Here is a 24913-nt window from a genome sequence, read left to right as displayed (position 1 = left end):
ATAATGGCTTTGCATTGTAAATCCGTGTCCTAATAGGATTTCTAATGTATGAAATCGTGAATTCGAGAGAATGCCAAAGCCATACAGCCACCACAAAACAAGAAAGACGGTGATGAGAAATTCAGATGATGCATGAATTCAGATCCCTGGGGAAGAATACAAGAATACAGCATAAATCTAGTGAACCGTGACGGTCTGCAAAATAGTTCTTAGGACATATATTATAACTGAACTACATGGTTACATAACAGAACAGTGATCATCCAAAACATGTACACGAAGGGACTTTCTATTTTACCCAATTTTCGAGTGGAAATCATGTAGTGGGGTTCTCGAGCTTTAAACTAAACGCAACATATGCAATAGTCAACGTCTGTTTGACCGCTAAGGAAAACGGATCGGAGCTCAGGCCTCCCTTGATTCTCAGTACACAACCGCAATGCTGTGTGCTTTAGTGAGCCAAGGCTGATGGTATTTAAGAATGAGAAATACGCGTTCAATGATCAGGCTACTGATTCCGCACACTGAGCGCCTTTAAAAACTACACGGCCTCTTTAACCAGTGATGTTGTAAGAGTGATAATGAGCAGACAACGCATGCATTTTAACTGTTGAAAGCACATCCATTGTGACACGATTTACTGACCATAACAGTCGCCTCATACATGTTTCCCACCAATGTAAAGGTGTGGACCAACAGCTGTCTTTTATTTAACGAAATGAACTGGATGTGTGTGTGTGCGCGCGCGCGTGCCTGCGTGCATTTACGCGCATGTGGTGAGATGAGGCGGTCATAAATTGTAGTTTGAAAAAAGGGGTGTTGGAAGGATTTAGACCAGATAAAACCACGGCATGTCAGGCAAGAGTACGGCTCCAAAACAACATACTACCGTATCAAATAGTGGCGGAAGAGCTTTACTTCACAGTGGTATCTCTGAGCTTCTCTCATATGCGAAATTTTGCCTTGACCCCCAGTCTACGTTTCGGCTGTTTTTGGCAAATAAAAAGCCCCTTCATTTAAAGACATTCAATAAAATGATGCTGGGGTAAAAAAACTAACACTTCACTCAAAAAACCTGTTGGAATATGTAACCTATATTCCTCCCACAGTTAACTGTGATACGGGTACTTATTCGCCCTTTGCCTTTTACTTTCTCTATAAAGCAAGCCTTTATTAATATTTCGCTCACGTTCAATACAAAGTTCAAGCTTATAGGTGGGGAGGGGGGGGAGGGGAGGGGTGGCATAACACACAGGGGTTTAGATAATCTAAGCTTAAAAACGTGTTACGTGCCCCCCTTTAAGTGAACTAGCCTACCTTTCTTTTGTTTTATCTTTATTGATTTAGGGGATGCGCTTTCACTGTTGATGGTGCACTTTCTTTAGTGTACTTTCAAAACTACAGTTTTTTTCCCACCATTTATAAGGTACAGTATAAAACCAGCCAGTTTCACTTCCACAGTTAGCTTTAAAAGCCTCGCACAGCTACATTACACCTAAACATTTTGGCTATATGCACAGTTCTTTGCTTGCTAGAGAGATTTTAACGGCACCATGGTCAAATCATTCAAATAATAGATCCTTAGTTGCTATTAGATCTGCATCTATATGAATCTCCCCCTGTGTCTCTCGGACGCTCTCTCTCTCTCTCTCTCTCTCTCTCTCTTCATGCTATTCATGTTCAGCATGATTCCTACAGTTTAGCGGCATTACAATAGATCCTACTGTTTTAATTGATGCAGTCATTTGGCTTCTATCGCACATTTGCTCTTGCTCGTCTCGTCTCTCTACCTAGGCTCCTTACCGATGTGAATGATGGAGTCCGCTCGCACTGAATTGCATTGCAATATCCAAAAGGAAAGGCATATTATCAGCAATTCCATCTCCGCTTTTTACCAAATCTGTTCATCCACGCTCCTTCGGCTGTAGGACAAATCCAAATATCGGATAACACAACGTAAAAAAATAACAATATCACAAATAATAGCCGACTAATAGACGAAGATAAAACGGTATTTTACTGAGAAAAAATGACAACGACTTCCAAGGTAAAATAAAGAACGAGTAAACGGGAAAGGAGAAAAACAGCGGGGAGAAAGGCAGGGAAATACTCGACTGTTCGGAGGCAAGTAGAGAATCCGACGTTCGCTCTCTAGCTCTCCCTCTATCCAGCGCTCACGGTGTCTGAGACATAACAAACTGCAAACTGCGGAGGAGGGACACCCCCCACGCTCTTGCTCGCTCGCCCGCTCGCTCTCTCTCGCTGCCCCGCACCACGTGACTGCAGAGACTTTCTATCTACACCACTGAGCTGTCCGGAGAAGCAAGGGAGAGATGGAATTCGAGCAAGCCGGAGACAGACACAGGGACAGCGGTCAGCTCAAACCCCGGAGGCTGGGTCATTCAAGCAGTAGAGGCATTGCGTGGGAGTCAAGTCTGATCAACTGAAATAATAATATCGGGAAGAGAAATGCACATGGAACAGCGCGCAAAAGCTGATAGCATACCTTAAAGAGTAATTGGCGCGCGAAGCAGATAACTCGCATTAATGAGTGAACTCTCACAGAAAACATGTCCTGCGATGTCCGTTGAGCACATTGATGTTACTGAGTGTTAGCGATGTGAAAGTTAGATGCTTTAAAAAAATGAGGAAAAAAGACGCGGTTACGCGTAAAAGCTCTCGCAGCTGTAGCGCGAGTTATCCGTGCTGTGGATCCAGGACCAAGGACGTGTGGAGATACCCGAGGTCTTACAAGCGGAACCCAAGGAATTAGATAAATCAAATACGAAACGATGCGGGGGAAAGGTGGGTGGCAGCGGGCTGTGCTGGTCTCCTGTCTCGTTTCCAGAGTTATTGTGAAATCACTCCAAAATACGGACTGTTGAGACAGCGGCAGCAGAAATTTAGTTTAAAGACGAAGGCTGACAAGGATAACATGCAAAAACCTGGTGTTCTGGCGATATTTTACCGTGTGTTTTGAAGAAATACTTCGTAGTGCACTACAGGTTCCAGTGACTTTAACAAAGAAGTGGAAGAGGAAGTTGATGAAGATGATGATGATGATGATAGTGGTGGTGAAAGTGGGGGTGATGATGAAGATGATGAGTGATGATGATGTTGAGGATGATAAGAGATGATTAATGAAAAAATATTACTTTTCATGTCAACACCAATATTGTGTCATACACCAAAGTGATGATTATTAAACGATTATATCAGAATTTTGTTAAAAATACCATGAACGTGCGTCCAACTTTGTCCGAGTCTGAAAGGTTTTTTTTTTCTTCATTGGTAGAATTAACATGTTTCGATAGGGTTATCTAATTTATTATTTTCATATTAAATAAAAGACCTTCAAATTAAATAACGAAAATAATGTAGCTAGTTATCGAATGAAGGACATAGTAATTTGACGTGGTTAACAGCAAGCCGCAAAAAGAAGAAACTTCAAAATCAATGTTGGTATATTTCTTGCCTGGTCACATATTACATCTGGAAGAAGACCCTCAGACAGAAGGCGAGGAGCATGATATTCTTAATCTTACAATTAAAGGATATTTCTTGCGACTCTATAGAAAACGGAAATGTCCTTTAATTGTTTGGCGAAGTCTATCAGTTCGCAGAATCCATTTCAGCACCGTGGGACCTTGGACAGCTCCATTCTTCAGCCTATATTGCTGCACTGTTGGAAAAATGGCATGTAGCTCTACATCTGTTTTGTGGAGTAAGACTAGCCTAATTCACGCGCCTGAACAACAAAAGTACCTTTATTTTCAGTACAGAAATGACAATGACGTGAGGATGAATCTAGAAATGTTGGTGAACGGGGACAACAACGCCGCGCGTGTGTGTGTGTGTGTGTGTGTGTGTGTGTGCACGCGCGCGTATGCGAGTGTGTCCCTGTGATTGGTTGTTCTAGATGTTGTTATCTTATCTCTAGACTTATCCTAGTTTTATGCATCGTTTTTTCCTGACTGTTTCCCTGTAATGTCGAATCTGAATGCATACATTGTCTAATCAATAAATACATGAAACCCTGGGACTAAGCAGAGGACTGTCAAGTGACATAATAGATCAGTTGTGGTCTTTTCAATTTGAGACGTCTTAGTGAGGAAACGAGCTTTCAGGGTTTATGGTAGTCGATGAAAAACGATGTATGTCTATGATCCGTTTAACTGATTCTGTCAATAAACAGATTTGTTGTTCCTGCTATAAAATAATGTTAATACCCCACCTTTCGGTCGAAAAAGACCTACACCGTTAGACAACGCTGGGCTTGGACTGCGGCGGTAAGTATTATACAGCTTGTGAAGCATCATCTTAAAAAATCGGATTGTTTATTCAAACGAGTTAAACGCACCAGTCAAAAGCAGGACGTATGTTGTTTGCTACCGTCACCGTTCGCCTCTTACAATGTCCCTGCTGTGAATGAGGTCGAATGAGAGAGAGTGATATTCACTGAACGGGAAAGCGCGCCTGCAGCTGGGCGCTGGTAACAAGTGGTCGTTGCAGTTTACACGAAAAAAAAAAATCAGGGCGGGAATCTGCACAGATTTGTAAATTAAATGAAGCGCAGGTTTACAGATTCGCCTGTGGTCTGTTGATAATGAACTAAATGGTCGTGAATATCATCAGGATCAAATATGATATCAAATATATATAAATCTATCTGTATATATATATATATATATGTATATATATATATATATACAGATAGATAGATAGATAGATAGATAGATATGTGTGTGTGTGTGCGTGCGCGCGCGCGCGCGCCTTGATTGTGTATGCAATGCAGTCCATTTTCAGTTTTTTCTGAAGTGATTTTTGTTTTTCAGACATTGTTGCAATCTTGCCGTTTAGAGTCGTTAAGGCTATTCCTTCGGTCGAATTCCTTGTCGAAGCTTCGCCGCCGTTTCCAAGGTAACCAAAGTTCTATCCTTTCCCACGAGCGTTGTGCTCCGTTGCAAGTGCGATAAAACTTTTATGCCTGCATTCTCTAGTCAATTCACTTCTTTGCAACAGTTTGCAATGCTTCACGCAAACATTGCGTTCTTAGATGGTAAACATCAGCGAACAATACATTAGGATAAATAATCTAATCAATGCACCCTCTACAATGCGCCCTTGTCACGAGTGTAAGTGCAGCCATCCCTTTCATCTTCGTCCAAATTGTTACCCCTCAGTCCAAGCCACATAAAGACAGCAAAGTGAAAGGATGCTCTGTTCCGGGTAAATATATTATTTGTGTGGGTTGCAACGGAACTTCTGCAATGGCTTTTTCGGTGTGAAAACAAATCGCCCCGTCTTTTGTTCCTTTCGGTTTCTGTCAAAGATATATTTTCTTTCTAATTTCGAATGAATATCTGTAGTAGCTTCAGCAGCAAAACATTAAAAAACGATGAAAAACAGAAATTATGAGCCGTGCTTTTATATGCAGACATGCATACAGGGCAAGTTATCGCTGATACTATATTTTACTCCTTGTCCATATACACAAGTGGATATATACTGAAGTAAACCAGACATTTACTGAGGCACGCAAGGTGAACGCCTTAAGCTGTAGTGCTGGCTGTAGGAATCTAACATGCAATGTTTTTCTTGCAAGCCTTGCTCCTCAACCTCTGTAATTCACTATCACATTTGAAAATATGTAGGCCTATCTTTTATTTTGTTGTTGTATGTGTAAAGTGCATGTTGCCATTAATTCCATCATCAGTTCAAGATAATTGGTGTCTCTGAGGGTACTGATGGTACCCATACAATGAGAAGAAGCAGGGACACAGCACTGTAATTATGTTATATCGCCGATGTCTGAGCAACAACACAGAGAAAGCGGTAGCACCAACATGACCATGGATGATTTCCCGTTGCTAAATGTCCAGACATTTCTGCAGTGTATTTTCCTTCATTTCCTTATTCTGCTTAAACCCTACGGGAAAAGGGAAACTTATAATAAATGCAGAACAACCATAAAAGGGAATAACTGTATTTATGCGCAGCACATATAAACTGGTTTGCCATGTGTCTGTGGCTAAGTCATTTGAGAATTTCCCTGCACAGTGGCTTCATTTTTTTTTCATTCACGTAAGTAACCAAAACTAAGTACAGAGCTTCTCTCTAGATTAATCTAATTTTGCAGTAGGTAGCATTTACAAGCATTCTGATTGTTCACAATATAACATTTCAGAAATTTAAATTGATCCCAATTTTCAAACGGGTAATTCTTCTTGGAAGGTGCTGAATCAAAAGGCAGGAATTCTCTGTGTTCTTACATTATATTGGTGCAGCAGCTACCTTTATTCAGACCATGGTTTTGCCATGCTACTGGGGTCAATGACAGCCTTATTATTTGTTTATTTATTCATTATTAATATTGTACATACCTGGGTTATAACCTTAGCCTAGATTCTGACCACAAATCTCAGGTCACAAGTTAAAAGTTATGAATCGCTACTCCTTCCTGCCGTCCTTGAACATTTCTGAAAATGCAGGAAGCACACAGATGCCTGCACAAGACCAAAGACACAACGGAGTGAAAAACAGAGCCGATGACCCATCGTTGGCACCCATAGAGTCCATACGAAGGCGGAGAAATGAGGTTTCTGCAGATCGAGAGTGGTGTGTAAAATATGCGTTCCACACGCCATGCTAGTTAATATACAGACAGTGGTCCATAGCAAAAACAGATTAATTTGTGAAGACGAGGGGGGCAGAACTCTGATAATGGCATTCTGCGCTCATGAATTCACAACCTGTATGGGGAGCAGACTAATGGTGCTGAAAACTAATGCGTCTGCCACCAGGCTGGAGTGATTTATTTTGATTCCCACGTTGAAGATTAGATGTTTGGTATATACTAAGTGCTCTAAGTGCATGTAAATGAAATATGATTTAAACCCGCTATAAAGTCAAATCAGAGCTTTATTACACCTTTCGTTCAGTGCTTTGGGGATCCCCGAAGCAAGAGCGAGGATTAGACTCGGTTGTCAGTGTCTGAGGGGTTAGGGTTAGGTCTGGGAAAATGCTCCATCTCTCAGGAATGGTAATTTAGCTGCAATCTTCACACTGGGACACAGCAGTACTTGAAGGATGATGCTCAGCAAGTGGTTATTTGAGAAACAGCGCGTATTATGACACGCTGAGCACCCAAGGCCACTCCCACCTGTAATTACATATCTCTTCCTTAAAACACTGTTGCAGTCAAGACAGTCAGCTGCAGCGGATCAGATTCAAGTTAAGTAGCTGCTTGGCCCTATAAACACAACAAAGCAATAGCATTCTCTGGCAGGTAGTCTGGTACTGTCTAAATCGCAAGCTCTGAAAGAAAATTGAATCTGGTATTAATTCAGCCTGACAGCACGTTACCGTATGCCTTTGGAGGATAAAGGTGCAATTTAATTGTCATATGGACAGGAGTCATTATCATTAGTATTACTTTGCAATGAGTTGGGGGGTGGTGCACCTTTTTGCGATAGGAAATGTTGATTTAGATGAAGAGACACTGTCACATTTAGCCATGGGAGAGCCACAGTTAGACCAAATAAAGCCTGTCATTAAAATAAATTAGCCATGCATGCATGCCCAGATCTGATTTTCAGAAGCATATTTCATAACCGCTGTCCATCACAAATTGAATTACGCTGATTATACGCTGTACTGTATTTCTTAATACAGAGAGCAAAACCGCCGTAAATATTTAATTGCAGAGGCAATCTGCTCTACTAAAAAAAAAAAAAAATCAATTCGCTTTAAGTATTACAAGGTAATCCTTCCTTTCAGACACCTTACACAAATGAGGTTTTTTTCTTCAAAATATATTTTATTTTGGCTTTTACAAAAATCACCAAGATTGAACAATTAGATTGAAGAAGACTGAAATACTTTTTTAAATCTTTGAACTAAAAAACTATCAAACACATCCATATGTAACCATATGTTGGCCAGGAGTCATAACATCTTTCTAACAGCCAAACAGAAAGCAATGAATCAAGTTGTGTGCGCTCCTCTTATACACTCCCCATCAGCTTTTTAATCTCCACATGCCACATAGTGTACTACCACAGATTTTCTATTATAACCTGTGCTCCTCCTGTCTTCTGTCTACAAGGTTTTGGTTGGTGACAGGAAGTCACAGTGCTGTCCGCATTGCTATGCTGAATGTGGAAGTTCTGTCTATGGATCATACGTCTTCAAGAATGTTCATGAGGAGCCAGCAAATTATGGCACTTGCAGCTTAAAAAGGTGGAAGAGACACAATTTTCTATGTGACACACTTTTAGCTGAATATAAGCTGACATAGGCCCACATCTTGAACTGATTAGCAGGTGTAAAATTTCCTGCTAGCTAGCTTTAATGCACAGCTATAGCTATAATAATTAACAGGATAAGCTATAATAAAGAACTAGCTATCATATTAAGCACGTTAGCTAGCCAGGTCATTATGCATGTACCTTTGTGCAAATTATTATACCTCACCCTGCAGATTACAGGCTTCACCTTAAATTTACTCGCTATTTGTAGGATTGGAAGCTTGATTTATCAGTACAATGCGGTGTAATTCACAAATGCTAATGATATCTGACTAATACATTTCTGTCTGCTGTTGTCCTTATTCTGCTAACTCAATGTAAATGGAAAAAAAACTTACTTGCAAGCTGCAAAATGACGCATGCATTGACAATGTGTTCTTCTCCCTTTTAAGGGGGTATGCTGTGAATGCCACTCCATGACCTTAGTCAGAAACAGCCAGTGTTACACCAGGGTTTCAGAGCATAAATTGAATGATGAGCAAGATTTAAAAGAAAACATACTTTTACTTTATTTATCTACACAGTTATTCGTTATTATGTTGAGTATGACATCTACATGTACATTTATTAATTCATGTCCAATTAATTCTTTGTTTAAATGCACCTGCAGTAGCTGGTTCTGCACTTGGTGGACCTTTGAACCCTTTTGAGAGACCTATTATTTATTATATTTTTCTCAGAAATCAGGTCTAGTCCCCTGATCAGTTTAGTGAAAAGAGGCAGGCATCTGTGAGATTAATCATGGGGAGTTGACAGCCAGTAGCTGCCAGTATCCTTATGGCCTTACAAGAGGATAAGGTTACATGAGGGGAATATGCACATGATGAATAATTTTGAATTGCAGCATTAGTTTTGCTTATAAATTTGAAATACACTTGCATAGGCAAACCACAGACAGTATCTCAGACAGTATCTTTTTTAATTTAATTTATGAAAATATGACAGGACAGCAAATATTTATTCTGTAAAAAATGGGCTTTTAAAACTTAATTCTGTTTCACATGGCAGTTCATTGTAAGCCATTATACAGCAATCATTTTGCACCAGGAAATTTTAGCAACTGGCAAGATTATGAGCTTGGTGTTCACCAGGAATTGATAAAAAAAGTGCTGTGTAAGAAACAAAAATAAATATAAAGGCCCAACACTTAAATGCAACACACAAAGTTAAGGACAAAAATGCACTCCCATTTAATAGAGGCCATTGAGGTTGGCATGACTTACAGCCAAGGCAAATCAGTTGTACAAAATGCTGTTCCTGCAAGATTCCTGACCAAAGTGAAAAGAAAAAAGACCAAATTACAACAGCTTTATTACTGCATTACTCGCTAACAGTAAAACACCAGGTTGATTTTAAACTGCTGCTCTTAACCTATAAGGCTCTGAATGGGCTTGCACTTGCTTATTTAAAGAGATCTCTCAATCCCCTCAGTAATCCCTTTAGATTGCTTTGTTCACAATAGGGCTGGCTATTTGTTTGGTCCAAGGGGAAAAAGCTAAATCTGGCGGTGGAGCCATTTTAAATAGACCCCATATCTAAATAGATCCTAGATTTTTGTCTGGGAATCAGATGCCATCTTAATCTTCCAGTCTAGGTTGAAAGCGAATATATTTAGCCTGTTTTAGAGTCAGCATGAGTACTGAAATGGTGGCTAGCTTGCAGCAATGGTGGCGGTAGGAACTGTCCCAGCTGTCCTCCCTGTTAGTGGGCCTGCCCCCCTGTTTCAAGTGTTTTGTGTTCTTAATGGGGCGAGACAGTCTTAGATGACCTTGGATGGCCACAGGTGATTTTTTTCACTCCTTGCCTCTTTTGTGAGGTCTATCCCTACACAGACTACAAAGCGTCACAGTGCTCATTATGTCCTGTGCTCCACTTCTCCGCTCTCCAATTCAGAGCACTCCCCCGCTGCCGCCGCCACCCCCCCCCCCCTTACCCTCACCATCACCCACACACATACACACTCTGCCTCCTTCCACCATCCCACTCCACTCTCTCTCATCTCCTTCTATCCCTCTTTTCTATCTCTCCCTCATGCCATTTGAGTTACATGTTTACCTGTACAGCAGCATCCCAGCTATCAAAGGCTAACCAAGAGCAGCAGTCACTCGGCATCCTTGTACAGCCCTTGCATCATCATATAGAAGGCTCAAGCCACCATTGATTGGGAAGACCCCGACATCCCTCCGCCCCACCACTGTTGAGAGGGAGGACCCCACCTGTAGCTCATCATATCCCATCAGTGGCTTTCTCTCCCTGTCACCAAACAGTAACTGAATTTATGTGGTAAATTGACAACGCATTTTATCTTTATTGACAAGCCTCCAGTTGTATAACTTCCTCCTGTTTTCCAGGAGTGTCTCTTAACTGCTTTTTCTAAAGATCAGGGTATCATTCTCAAGTTTTCGCTCTTTTTTTTTGTAAATTCCTATAGTGCATTTTTACAATAGTAGTGCTTTCCTACCATCCAGTGTGGCAATACTATTGTAAAGAAAATATGGACATAAGGATGTTTTCATTGTCATTCCAGGACATGTTGTACATGACAGGGAACGAAATGAGGTACTCAGGTCTCGGTTTTAGAATAGTAATAATAATGATAAAAACAGGAATAAGCAATAATAAAATCAAAGAAGAAGCACACAATAACACACCATTTAAGATTAAATAGGTAAATAAATATATAAATATGAATATAAGTGAGCAGAGTAGTCATAGCAGCAGAATTGTTCATTGAGAGCAGCAATTTTCTGTGAAATTCCAGACTTAAAGTGCAAAGTGCAAGGTTTATCAGTCTAGAATTGCAGCAATGCCCTGGTATGGGGTAATAATGCACCTACATAAATATATTTTAAAAGATTTGTTGAATTACTGAAATCAAAGACTCAATATCAAATGCAACAATATAATTCTGTGCATCACAAAGACACACAGCAGGCTCCCTCACAGCACTGCCATAAACTATCCCTGAACACACTGGGGAAATCTGTGTGGTATTCACAGAAAGGCAAGAATCTGAAACCACTGGGCTCCCAACTGTGGCTTCTAGTGTTCCTCACAAGTGCCTGGCCAAGAGTAGAGTTGAGCATTTGATTTAAAAGGTATAGCTGTTCAGCGGGGATTGATTTGACTTCGCTGTCATGTTATGATGACCTTAGTGGCAGTGCAAGAACACATTAAGCCCCCTGCCATTATTTACTTTTCCAAATGCAAATGTCATGCTGTATGATTCAGTTGTGCCTCAAGCCCCTAATAAAAAGGAAAAAAAAATAGATTAATACAATTATTGAATTGACAGATGGAACACTCCAGCCCAGCTTCATCAAAATGTATCTAAATTTATACAGAGCAAACTAAAACAGTGGAAGTGGAAGTGGAAGCAACTTTTATCATTGTAGAATCTGCATCGCCAGTCCTCAAACTTTCCATAATGCTTTTACTACAAGGTTTTCAGGCAGTATTTACGAATTTCAAAGCTACTATAAAGCCACTCTACTAAAGTCTGCCTTTTAATAGATAAAGCATTAATTAAATGACCAGACGTACAGAGAAGTACAGAGAGACCACTTACACACTTTAAGTCATAATATTATTAGGTTTGCTTCCATCTATGCAGATTCAGTCATTAGTGTTTTGGAGTTGGGGAGGGTTTCACTCTAATCACAAACAGATTTGTCTTTAATTTTGAGTAACTAAGTAAAATTTGATAATTACACAGCATGAATTTGGCAGTAATGTGTATTTAGTGACAAATATTTTGAAATTTAACAAAAAAAAAGAAAAGTAATACTTGCTTAAATGTGCCATAGATAATTAAAGACAGGGCATTGCAGTGGTTAGATTGAATGCCCCTGCTAATTAGTGCTGACATTGGGTATTGTAAGAAAAATACAAAAAACCCTGATGCCAATGATCTAACAAAAAGGATGTAATATTTGCAGCTCCTCCAGTTTTCTGTGCTGTGTTCTTGCACAGCATCGCAGGCTTGGTACATGTAATGTATTTATACCAATGGGATTTTATTTATGTACTCACTTGCTGATTGCTGTTAAAAGCATGACAGTAGCCTTGTATCATATCCTAATAATACCATACAGTATACCAAAGCCTACATCACCTGTTGTCGCAGTTTTGTTTAACAGCCCAAGTTGTGCTTTTTTTTCTAGCTGGCTTGCAGAGGGGAAACATGTAGAATTCACCCCTTTTTTTAAAAAAAGGTCAGATTAACAGAACAGAACAACACAATGCAAAATTGAAGAGGGTCACTTGCTTCTTGCAATGTAAGTGATCCCCCCGTTCTCTTCACCCCTCACATCTTCACATGCCTGAGAGCTGCCACCAGACACGAGGTTCGTGGGCCAAGGCCTCGGCAGGCACACTGCCTCCCTGCCCTTGAGCGGTTTTAATGCATCTCAGCAAACGCCTACAGCACCAACTACTTACAAGTATTGTAAAATTTGCAAGTGTTGAAAGTCACTCTGGATAAGGGTGTCCGCAAAGCAAATAATTAAATAATGTGACAGTTTGCATCAATGTGGCTCCGTTGGATGTCAGCAATGGTTCTCTGCCTGGGAGAGGTCAGCCCATTAGGATTTCAAATGTTTTCACTCTGACAACCACAATATCACCACACCTCACTTACAAACCCTGCAGACCCCTACAAACATTCTGCAAACCCCCAAAAAACAGAGGCCAGAGAGAAGGAAGTACAGTACCGTAATAGAGTACAGTAATATACAGTACAGTATGTCTTTGGAGTGTTTAATACAGTAATATACAGTACCAGTCAAAAGTTTGGACACACCTTCTCACAGAAGGGTTTTTCTGTGTTTTTACTACTTTAAACATTTTGGAATAATAGTAAAGACATCAAAAATTATACAGTGACAGAGAAAGTGTTAAACAAATGAAAACTGTCTTATATGTTAGATTCTAGTTCAAAGTAGGCAGTTTTTTTAACTTTTTATTTTTTCTGGGAAAGATTATTTATACTTAAATTTATACTTGGGCATCAATGCCACTATTTATATTTGTCTAAGAAAAAACATTTCAAGCATTTATCTTTAGATCAAAATTGCTTGGAATGCATGTTTCCCATTATCTTATTCAGGTGTGTCCAAACTTTTGACTGGTACTGTACGTTCCAGCACACTCCCTCCTTTGAAGCATCCATGGCATGGTCTACATTCAAGAGTTGATATCTTGTTATAATCCCCACTATCTTTCAATATCTTAATCGTTAGAGGAGCCTACATTGTTAATGAGGTTTCGACTGAATGTTCGTTGCATTACAGCTAAAGGTAAAAAATATTTTTAATACACATTGCATGTCTATACTCAGCTCGATAACTCGTCTGACTTCTGAGTAAGCTGTCCACAAAACATCTTCTCCTGGCACAGGTTTTCTGTTGAATATATCTGAAACATAATTGCATTTACACACGATTCAACCCACTTATGACGGCTGTCTGCAAACAGAGGACAATACAGATCCATTTCCTTGCAAAACATACAATTAATAGCCAAGGAGAATTATTGTAAGCAGTCTGAAGTTTCCTGAAAAGTAATTGGAACATCAGAATGAGCTTTGCCATGGTAACAACAAGGATAAATTTTCTGTACATATTATATATATATATATATATATATATGTGTGTGTGTGGGTGTGTGTGTGTGTGTGTAGATACTGTATATATGTACCTCACCATCACAGTTGTGTCATGTCACAGACTGAACACCCATCTCTTGAGTAGGTACCCTCAGTGTCCCTTACCATAGTGTTACCTCTTGTTCCCCTTCTTATGTAATTCTTATGTTGTAGTTTTTCTACATTGTGTGTGGTAGCTGTCTGTTTTAGAATGCAGTAATCATTGTGTAAAACATTAAGTTATTAGCGGAAGCACAATTATGGAGATTTTTGTTTCACTTACATGTTGAAACATGCTCGTAATCTCAGTACTGTCGGACACTGTTTGAATATGCCTTGTTGTGTTCTTGTGTTGTACAACATTGGTGTTGCTGTTAAATGCACTTGGTAATAGCACTTTGGAATATATACAGCATATACAAACAGCCATTATGTGTGTTATACTGTCAAAAAGTGCATGAAAAAATGTAGATGTGGATGTAGAAAAAAATTGTGTGCACAGAAATCTTATTGCTGTAGTTATATAACTGAGTGAAAAGAGCTCTCCAATATCTCTCATGATGGAAGTGAAAGAGGGGGTTAACGACCCCAGGTGATGGATTAAACACTCCAAAGACATGCTTTTCTGTCTGACAACAGGGCTGGAATCATGTCCAAATGGATGAAATACCAATCCAATCATCTACATTTCTTTCTACATTTTTAAAATGTATCGGATTCTCTAATACCATTATCCAGAGCGGCATACATTTAGCATGTTTTCTATTTAATAGCCTGATACAAATGGAAGCAATTCAGGTTAAATGCTCTGCACAAGGATACAACAGCAGTGCCCAACCAGGTTTTGAACCAGTAACATCTACTTAACAGAACTAACCGCTACCAAAACACTCCACAAATTATATTTCTTCCAATTTCACATAATGCCATATAATGCCACGCCTTGGCATTGAAGTAACTTTGGATGGCAGACGTTTTGGGTAGGAGTGCAGAAAGGATTGTGATTTATCTATAAGTAACCATTAATACTGGTTAACATTTTTTTAAAGATATGTTTTAATGTTCATATATGAATGATTGTTTGTATGTATGTTGTATGTATATTCATTAGAGCATTAATCTATGAAGGGAAAGAGAACAAGAGGATCATGAAGCAGACAGTCCCATAGTCATTGCAAGGCCTCTCTCATTCTGAATTGCTCAACCTTGTGAGGTCAATGGCCTGTTGCGTCCGTTTTTCTTTTACATAAAGATCAAGTGACTCACCCCGAGCAATCCTTACCTGCTGTTAAGCTTGTGTCAAGTCATTTGTGGTGAGCATGATGCATTGAAATGCAGTAACTTCCAGCTGCATTTACAGGGACTTCAGTGGAATTTTCATGGGGATAGTTTAGATACTCAGATACCCCACCACTACCACCACCACCTATTCACCAACAGAACAGTGTCGCTGTGAAAGAAGCATTTCAGATTAAAGACATGACAGGCAAAGTGCATGGGCTTCCCAAACGGGATACTGCTGTGAGACAGAGGGTATTGGAAATACTGTTCTCCATAAATTTTACCATAAAATGAATTCATTTTCTCCTTGTTGTACATGCATCTATGATTTATTGACGTGTAAGTAAAAACCCACACATGCTGCTGTGTAATACGTGAGAGCATAATCAACAATTCTATATCCCCAAGGTTCAATAGCACAAAAGATTCAAATGTGATTCTGTTAAACTTTAACTGGTGTAACAAGGTCAGCACCTTTAGAGGAACTGAAACTTTTTTTAAAAAAACTTTTAGTCTATTTTTATGGCTTACCTTCAGAGACAAAAAAAAAAAACAGTACAATTCCATGTATTATTGTCCGTGCAAGAACTCAAATATCAATTCTTATTCTTTGATGATATAAAAAAGGCACAGGCACAAGAGCTCATGCTATTTTATGTTCTGAAAATAACAATCTTGTACATTTTATTCTGTTCAGTCACCATTCTCTCCTGGCAATGCAATAAAAACTGCTGGATGATGTGCCTGGAAGTTTGCTAAACCTGAAACTGACACTGTCAACTGAGCACTGAAATTCCTTTACTGGCGTCAATTTAGTAATGCATGAGCAACGTTTCTACCGTACAACCCTTCAGCCCTCAGTGTGTCTAAACAGCCAGCACACGCAGACTTCTGGAAGGAGGACACTGAAGATGCCAGACACGTGAAACCAGCACTCATTGAATGAGACCGCTCTATACTGACAGGATTAGCATGGCTCACCTGGCAAGAGGAGTGTCTATCATTTTCACTTGATCCTCCGTATACTACGACAGTGGTCTCATTGCCCAATTGTGACATGCTGTGCTGTGTTTTTTTTTTTTTGGTAATAAATAAATAAAGATACAGCACAAAGTTAGTAGATAAAAGAAGGAGGGGTGGCAAGGGAATGGCAGAGGTGATGATAATGATAATGACAGACAGGGCTGAAGTGGGGGGGGGGGGGGGGGGGTTAGGGATTGAGGCAAAAAAAAAACTTGTGTTGAGGCTGAACTTTGTTAATGCCTCTGTTTAATATGCCCCTTTCCTGCAGGAGCGATAACACCGAGCGTGGCCCGAGGACACTGACTGATCGCCGCGGCGCACACGGCACGCTTATTAATGTCTGCCATCACAACAAGGGACAAGCGTAGCGGTGGAGGAGAGAGGGGGAAAAAATAGGCTGACTAATGGCTTTGATGATTTAATCATCGGAGTGTGGAAGCACCTGATTCCAGGCTCGCCGGTTTTGTTGCCGTGAGGCTGGCGAGTTCGCTACGCCGGTGAGCGGTAATCGCGGCGTACGCCAGATGGGCGGCGCCGCACAGAAGGGTGGGGATCTCAGAAATCGCGTTCTGCTCAGTCAGCAGCGTCTGTCCAAGGCCTCGGCCAATGATCTGTGTGTGTGTGTGCACACGTGAGCTTGCATAACCTCTGTAAGGCAGTGAGGATCTTTATCTGCATACAGATCTAGGTATCTGCCATAACATTCAGTCCATTCATTATTATTGCTGAACCTGGCTAGTTTAGTTTAGTCTGGTTTAGCCCACTGACCACAACCTTATTACAGCAGTGAGGTGGGGCAGCAGTGTGTTAAGCAGCAGGGCTCCGAAGGTTTTCTGGTTCAAAGGTTCTGGGCTCAGTCCCCTGCAAGGGCACTGGCCCTGGGCCAGGTACTTAACCCAGAGCTGCCTCAGTAAATATCCAGCTGTACAAACGGATAGCATGTGAGAATTGTGTATGTAAGTTGCTCCTATGTAAGTCACTCTGGGTAAGAGTGTCTGCTAAGCAACTATATGTAATGTAAGTGTAATGTAATGTACACCAATCCATCAAACACCTGACCAGCTTGATTGGAGTTGCAGCAAAAGAATCAGACAGCTGAATTCATACATCTGGCCTTCAGCTCACAGAAAGTTTTCTCAGGCCAAGGGCCTAGGAGGTGGGGGTGTCCATGATGATCATTTTCTGGGTCCAGGGGGCCTGCGGTTGGGGTGTCCATGCAATCATTTTCTGGGGCCAGGGCCCTGGAGGGGGTGGGGGTGTCCGTGCTGGCCTGTTAATCCAACTCCCCTGGCACCGTGTTACCTACGCGGCATGCGCCGATGGGTTAATTGGCAGCCAGCAGCATGTGAGGTCACAGCGGGTGACAAGACAGGCCGCTGTCTGCAGGATTGCGGCCGGGGGGATCAGCATAAGCCTCGCGCCGATCAATGTCACTTAGCCAGCTCCCTCTGCGCGACTCGGACGGCGAGTGACAGGCGCTCGATACGCACGGGGGGGGGGACTTCCGCAACTTGCGCTGTCAGTGCCATGTGTGTCTCTCGCTGACCAACGGCTCCGCAGATCGCAGCCCAGATAACGGGGGGGGGGGGGGGGGGGGGGGGGTGCAGGAAGGGCAGGGTAGGGGGTGCAAGATATGGATTGGATGGGCTGCTTTTCCCTCGTGTCCTCAGATCACTGGGGTTGACAGAGGATGGGCAATGGATGAGCTACCTGCTGACTGAATACCTGCGGAAGCAGATTATCTATTATTAATGTTTCAGAAAACCTCAATTTCTACATAATACATAACCAAACCTGAATCACAACACACAAACATATAGACTGAAAAAAAAACTGTATCTGTCAGTTATTTATATATTTCCACTGGCCAATATTACCATAGCACATGCTCATAGTCATAATCCATTACAGACAGAGTAACATCTCTACTCGGATAATGAGAATAAAACTACCCTCTTCTCTGCATAAATGGAAAAGGAGAAATTTTATAAGAAAAGCAGGAGTCGCCTAAATGAAATGTAATTACGGGCCTAAAGTACGTGGCGAGGGAGACCACGCTTTCATGATTGGTGACATGCTCGTTTAGGAAAGCTTCAATGGACTGATTGTTGAAGTTTTTTTTTTCTCCAGTTGGATATGTGATCTGACAGAGGCATGAACGAATTCACAAACGGCATTAAGACGACAGCATGCACTCTCTTTTCCCGTAGCCGCTTCGTCCATCTCTGCCGTCTCGCTGTCATTTGCTTTCAATTTAAACGACTCTTTGATCACGGATGTCCATCAACGGAGATCTTGCTGGCGAGTGCGGTCGATAGTTAAATAGCATGTCTGACCAGAAGCATCGACATATGATGTCTTTCTCCTCCTTGTTGTCGGTTAGTCGGGTTTGTCCTCTTTTTTTGGCAGCACCGCGGCAGCTACGCTAACCTCCCCTCCTGTAGGCATCCGGTCCTGTGAGCAACGGTCACTGTCTGCGCCGACCTCATTACCGAGCCCCCGTGACTATAAAGCGAAACCACGATAAGTCTGCTTGACTCCGCATGATTTATAAAGACACTACTGTGCGTGTCTGAACGGGTGCATATGCCGCACCGCTCCTCGTAATGACTGAAAGGCATCACGGGAAATCCATTACACAGCGGGAGGCGCGGCGAACAGATGACCGGCTCGGCCGCCTGGTTTTCACTGCCCCTCGCTCACCGGGTCCTTTTGAATTCCGGCGCAGCAGCTTTTGTGGAGCTGACGAGAGCGGCAGTGCAAGTCATAATACGGATCATCTGTCTTTATAATTAGCAGAGACCTCAGCGCAGTGTATCTAATGGCTGTTGTGCGTGGGAGTGCTCGGGTGATTGTCTATGTACAGTGGAGCAGGGTGATGTTCAATGAGAATCGAGGTGGAATAAGAAAAAAAAATGCTCTTTAGGTCAAAGACCATGGCATCCACCCAAATCTATGAGAAAGAACCCTCCCCACACGCCCAAATATCAAACGGGCGGTTACTCTGTTTGGGCTGCATTAAAAATGTCCCTGTTCTGAACAATAATGAATCTGATGCCATGGCAGTGATTTTTTTGGTTTGTGATCTAGTTTGTCATTGTAGATATTTACAGCCTCTGTTATTCACGATACCTTTTCAGTAAAGAAGAACAGGGTCTCAAAGTTGCCGATGACTCAGATACTCAGTAGGGTGTTGAAGTGCACAGTCATGTCAGGATACTTCTAAGACAAAGCCTGGAGGTGGGAAAACGCAGAAACCCGCCAAAGAATCTGAGCCAAAATGGGGTTCATTACTCAAAAGGTGCATGACAAAGCTAATGCACTTACATAAAGCGTTTGAATGTCTGAAAAATAATGCTTCAATACTAGATGCCATTAGTGCCCGTTTAAACCACAAAGTAACTCAAACAGCAATAGCTCCGTTCCCACAAAGGTCCTTTCAGAGAATTAAAGAGTAAAGATGAAAGCATGTACCATTTCTTTTACTCACTTTTGAAAGTGTACATATCTACTTTGAATCAAAATCGATTAATTTCAGAAATTCGGTCTGAGATCTTCCTCCCAAACTCTTTTCTCTTTCTAGCTTCAAAGTCGAATTACAATTTAGCCTCACAGTTCAATTAACAAATATTGTCTGGAGTGCCTATGGCAAAGGTAACAAAATTGTATAAAATTCATTTTAAAAAATATTTTTGGCTGTTTTGAAGAATAAAGTAAGATAATATCTACAATAGTTTTGATGTGACCCTTTGGTCTTTGCATAATTCCATCTGTTATTTCATAGTTTTGATGTTTAATAGTAAAAATTAAGAAAATCCTTCTATGAGTAGGTGTGTCCAAACTTTTGACTGGTACTGCATGCATGCTGTATATGACTGAGAAATGTTCATTTTTACATTTGTAGCTCTCTCCTTAAACTAATACATCAGGCATGTGAGCTTTTTACATGCCTCATGGCTGCTTCTGCATCTAAAAAGGATTTGATTTTCTGGGTTCACTTTCAGAAATACCCAATTCATTTTTGCTCTTGCGTTTTCTCTCCAGCCAGCTGCCTTGTACTTACAAATGAGCTTCGCCATTTCAATGTCCATTAACCTTTCCGTTAAGTGCACCTCCAGATTGCCTTTTCTTTTCTGGTTGCGTTGGACAAATCAAGACAGACTGAACCGCATGGAGGGGGAAAGAGGTGGGGAAATGCCGGAGAGGGGAAGGGCTAAAAATAGGCTTGTGAATGCCCAGTGTTGGGGAGTAACTAGTTACATGTAACGGCATTACGTAATTAAATTACAAAATAAATGTAATTGTAATCCGTTACAGTTACTGAGAAAAAATATGAAATTAAATTTCAGTTACTAATCAAAATGTTGGTGATTACAAAGGGGTTACATCCAAAAATATTCTTTTCAGTAAAAAGCTTATATGTAGAATATAACATTCATTCTGTTGTTTTGCATCTTTTCACGTGTTTTAACCAAAACGGGAAGCAAAATTTAGCTTCGCTTTCCTCGCCCGGGTTTGATCACTTGTCTGAAAAATGCAAAAGCAAATTACGCACCACGTCACAGCAAGCACTTTTGATTACTACACTGCTAGAAAGTTGGAAAGGCAAAGTGGAAAGGGGGCCTGGCTTCTAGCCCTACTTGAAGGTGATTGGCTTTTGCCAGGCGAAATTTTCGCTTGAGTTGAACATTTTTTAACTTGAGCAAACGCTCATTTTGCCGATGATTAACTCCACCCATTCACCTCCTGCTATTGACTTTTCATGCATTCGCATTGCTCACAAATTTCGCGTTGCGTTCGGTTAAAACACACTTTTTTGTATAATTTTGGACAACGCAGGTCAGCAAAGCCGTTGGGACAAATTTGAGTGCAACACCATCAAGGATAGGATAGCTTACAAGGAGCTGTCTGTACGGGTGTTTCTCAAAGTCAAGGAAGGATCCTTAACGGCTGCAGTTCAAGGATGCTACATCATCGAATCCCGCCGAAGGACTGTTCCGATGTCGAGGATCCTTCAAATTCTACCAAGGACTGAGTCCTTCGTTCAGACAATTTTCAAGGATGCATACCGTGTATCCTCAGCGTCCGTAGAGCACCCACAATCCTATGTGCACGTACAAGAGTCTGTGGTGTGGAATTGAAGGTGGGACCTTTTCAATGACGCACACCTGCACACTCACTAGACTGTTCCATTATCTGTTCTCCGAATGCCAGGAAGGAGTCTTGCCTAGCCTCTGAAGGATGTGATTTGGAAGGACTCGTCCTACCATGGAAGCATCATTGACTTTGAGAAACAGCTTACGTCTAGACCGGCGCCATTCATTTGGCAGTATGCGCTCAAACTTTGAGCATTGTTTTTGATTGGTTCTCTTGTTTGAATTTACACCGTCTCTCATCCGCCAATCAAATCAATACGCATTGTTGAGTCTGCCATGCCTGGGACCAGCTAACCACGCCGAGGCGGATGGCTATGTCGCCGGACAAGAACGCTTTTCAGTGCAGGAAATTGAACAATATTTTCCTTCTGAAATCAGAAAAGGGCTCTAACACTACTGTACAGTGTAAAGCTTGTTTACCAGCGGTGAAAATGCTGTCAACATCGAAATGCTCGATGTCAAACCTGAGGAAACAGGTAAGTTAATGTAACCACAATCAGTCACATAAAAAGAAGTACCTCCTGCCCCACCATATTATTTATGTGTGTTGAAGATGTAATTTAGCTCTATATTTTGCTTGGTGCGCACCCAGTAGGATACATATATGCTTAATCTCCATTCATGACAAATTAATTGCTAGCTAGCTAACCGATGCCTTTTGCATAGATGCCTTGAATAGTGATGTAGGTAGCCTGTGTGAGATTTAATAACACTCACTTAATTCAGCATTGTGTTTTCATTAAATATTAACTTGGAGAGATCATTAGGTTGTGAAATTTCTACAGGACACCAACAGACTAAATTAATGGTCCTAACTATGCATACTGTGCTTTTTGTTGGGCACACAACAGTAGTTGTTGCCTGTTTGTTTGTGATCTACATACTTGTGATTTGTTTTGCTGGTTGTGCTTTAAAAATCAGAACATTCCGATCTTAATTCAAGTTATACTGAATAACTTTTAATAAAAGTTTGACAGTAATCAGTGTTGAGTGCTGTTGTGAGGTTTACGCTGCCTGGTTTAAATTTATGTTTTTAGGACTTTAGCTTTATTGCCCAATTTAAAACTTGTTAGAAAACTAATAAAAAGTAGTCAAATGTAATAAGTCACATTACTTTGATGAAGTAATTAAAATAGTTACATTACTCATTACATTTTTAACAGGGTAACTAGTAATCTGTAACCTATTAGATTTCAGAAGTAACCTTCCCAACACTGTGACTGTCAAAACACTTTGCGTAACCTTCCAGCGACCTTGGCAGGACGGGTGGGGAGGTAGACTGTGCAAAAGATTCCAAAGTTTTCGGAGTAACATGTCTGTGGCAGGCAGTCCCATTTGAAGCACACTGTGAGACAGTTCTTGACTTTATTGATTCGAAACACCAGGAGATCTCTCTTCTATTTCATTTGTAGCTGATCCATCAAGAGCCCCTCCATGCCAAACATACCCGGAGTGTCTTATTTCGCGGTCCCCGGGTTTTGGTGTAAGGATGTGGGAACAGTCTAATAGAGAAAGCTATTTTTTTAGGCATGTTATCTCATGCATTCTATTACACCCGCTGACTGGAAATCACGTCGCATTCACGGCAAACTAAGTCGTCAACCTCCCGCTCACGCGCGCAATCGGCTGACCTCAGCATCCGCGAGCCGTACCGCGCAACTATTGACTGAGTATTTCCTTTCGTTAATGCGCCGCGCGTGCGCCCGCCTTTAATTCGCCCGGTGATTGATGATGTAACCGAGCAGCCGGCTGCATTAAACTGCTTTTATTTTTCTTTCAATGCCATGATTAATAGAAAGTTGGAGGAGAGAGAAAGAAAGAGAAAAGACAACCGAGATTGAAGGGAACCAAGGCAACCGTTTCTAAAGACAAAAGGGGAAATATCAGGGGGTGCTTGGGGGGGGGGGGGGGTCGAATTCACAACACAAACAGTCTGACCCCAGGAGAATGGGACAGGAACATGCTGACTCGCACGTGTTGATGCCAGTGCACAGTGTTATTAATTATCATTGTTAATAAGGTCCGAGGGAAGCAGGTTCACTTTCTTCTCATTCTCCGTGTGCCTCGTTTGCATGTTTTAATGCTGCGCGCCGCACACAAGAGACAGCACGTGGCAGAGCTATGCTTTTTACCTTCATCCCCATAGGCTTCACTGCAACACTCCACCTGAGACGCAGAGTGGCGTGGCTCTGCCCGCAATCTCTGCAGAACATCCCGAGCCAGACAACAGAGAGCAGACAGCTGGAACTACACTCAGACACATTTACTATATCACTGTTAGTACATTATTAGTAGTATAATACAGTATTTCCCTGTATATGGATATATTGTGATTTTAAACGGAGAGCATTATACGTCCATTACTAGACATAATATTGTGTTCATGACATAAATTGATTTCATCAATTTGTGGCTCAATATGAAATAAGGGTTATATTGCTGAAATAGAGGTTGTTGGTATTATTATACAGTTTTATTATACAGGTATATGATGTATTATGGTGGAGGTGTTATGTAATTATACAGTGTAGACCTATGCATGCAGTCATTACTAGACATTATATTGTGTTTATTAAATTAATTGATTTCATTGATTTGCTGCTCAATATACGTTAGGCACAGAGTTAAAGTGCTGAAATAAGGATTAGTCAAAGGTTTATTGGAAATGCGGTGACGACAACTATATAATGCAAAGTCCTGCATTTAGGTAATTACATGACTATGTCTCATGTGGACCCCAATGTCAGTACTTGGGGAATGCTATGTATGCTTTGCATTAGAGTCCTAATGAGAGTAAATGGGATTTCAGAAACAAGTTTATGGATTTAAGTCACATCCATAAAATAAAAATGTCTTGCAGATTTTAATTCAGTGTATTCTACATTAGTTTATGTGTATTTCAGTTGACTCTGGTAAAAAGCAAAATGCTTATGACATGTTCCCACACCCAGATCTGTTCTGTTTTTCAACTGCTTTGAGACGCTCTCTCCTATTTCTCCATCTCTTCAGCTCCGTAAGTGCCTGGTGACTCAGAATGAATGGCGTGTCCCTTTCCAGCAAAATTTGCAAATGTTAAAAGCATGGAAACACACATCCATGATTTCAAGTAGTTTTTGCAAAGGAGAACTGAAAAAAATGTCCTCTGAAAAAACGTCTGTTGTTTACAATTAACATTTAATTATTTATATCATGACCCCAGGCAGGGAATGGCCTCATGACTGGTATGTCAAAGTCTCTTGGCTCCACCCCCCCCACGCCATATAAGGACTTCCTTGGGCTCATATCCTTACACCTGCTAACAACAAATCGGCCCTAACTGGCGGAGGTGTAAGAACTCAAGACTCCAAGTGCTTGGTATGAAGAACCAGTGGCGAGATGTGTGGAGGGTGTTGGTGAGACAGAAAATGGAGATTTGAAGATTAATTGGTGAACATAAGAGGAGCATGGCTTGGTGATTGTACTTTTTGACTGAACTTGGATAATATTCTTCCTTTCTACCT

Source organism: Megalops cyprinoides, chromosome 1 (genome assembly GCF_013368585.1).
Source record: "Megalops cyprinoides isolate fMegCyp1 chromosome 1, fMegCyp1.pri, whole genome shotgun sequence".
Lineage (NCBI taxonomy): Eukaryota > Metazoa > Chordata > Actinopteri > Elopiformes > Megalopidae > Megalops > Megalops cyprinoides.
Note: the sequence above shows the minus strand (reverse complement) of the source record.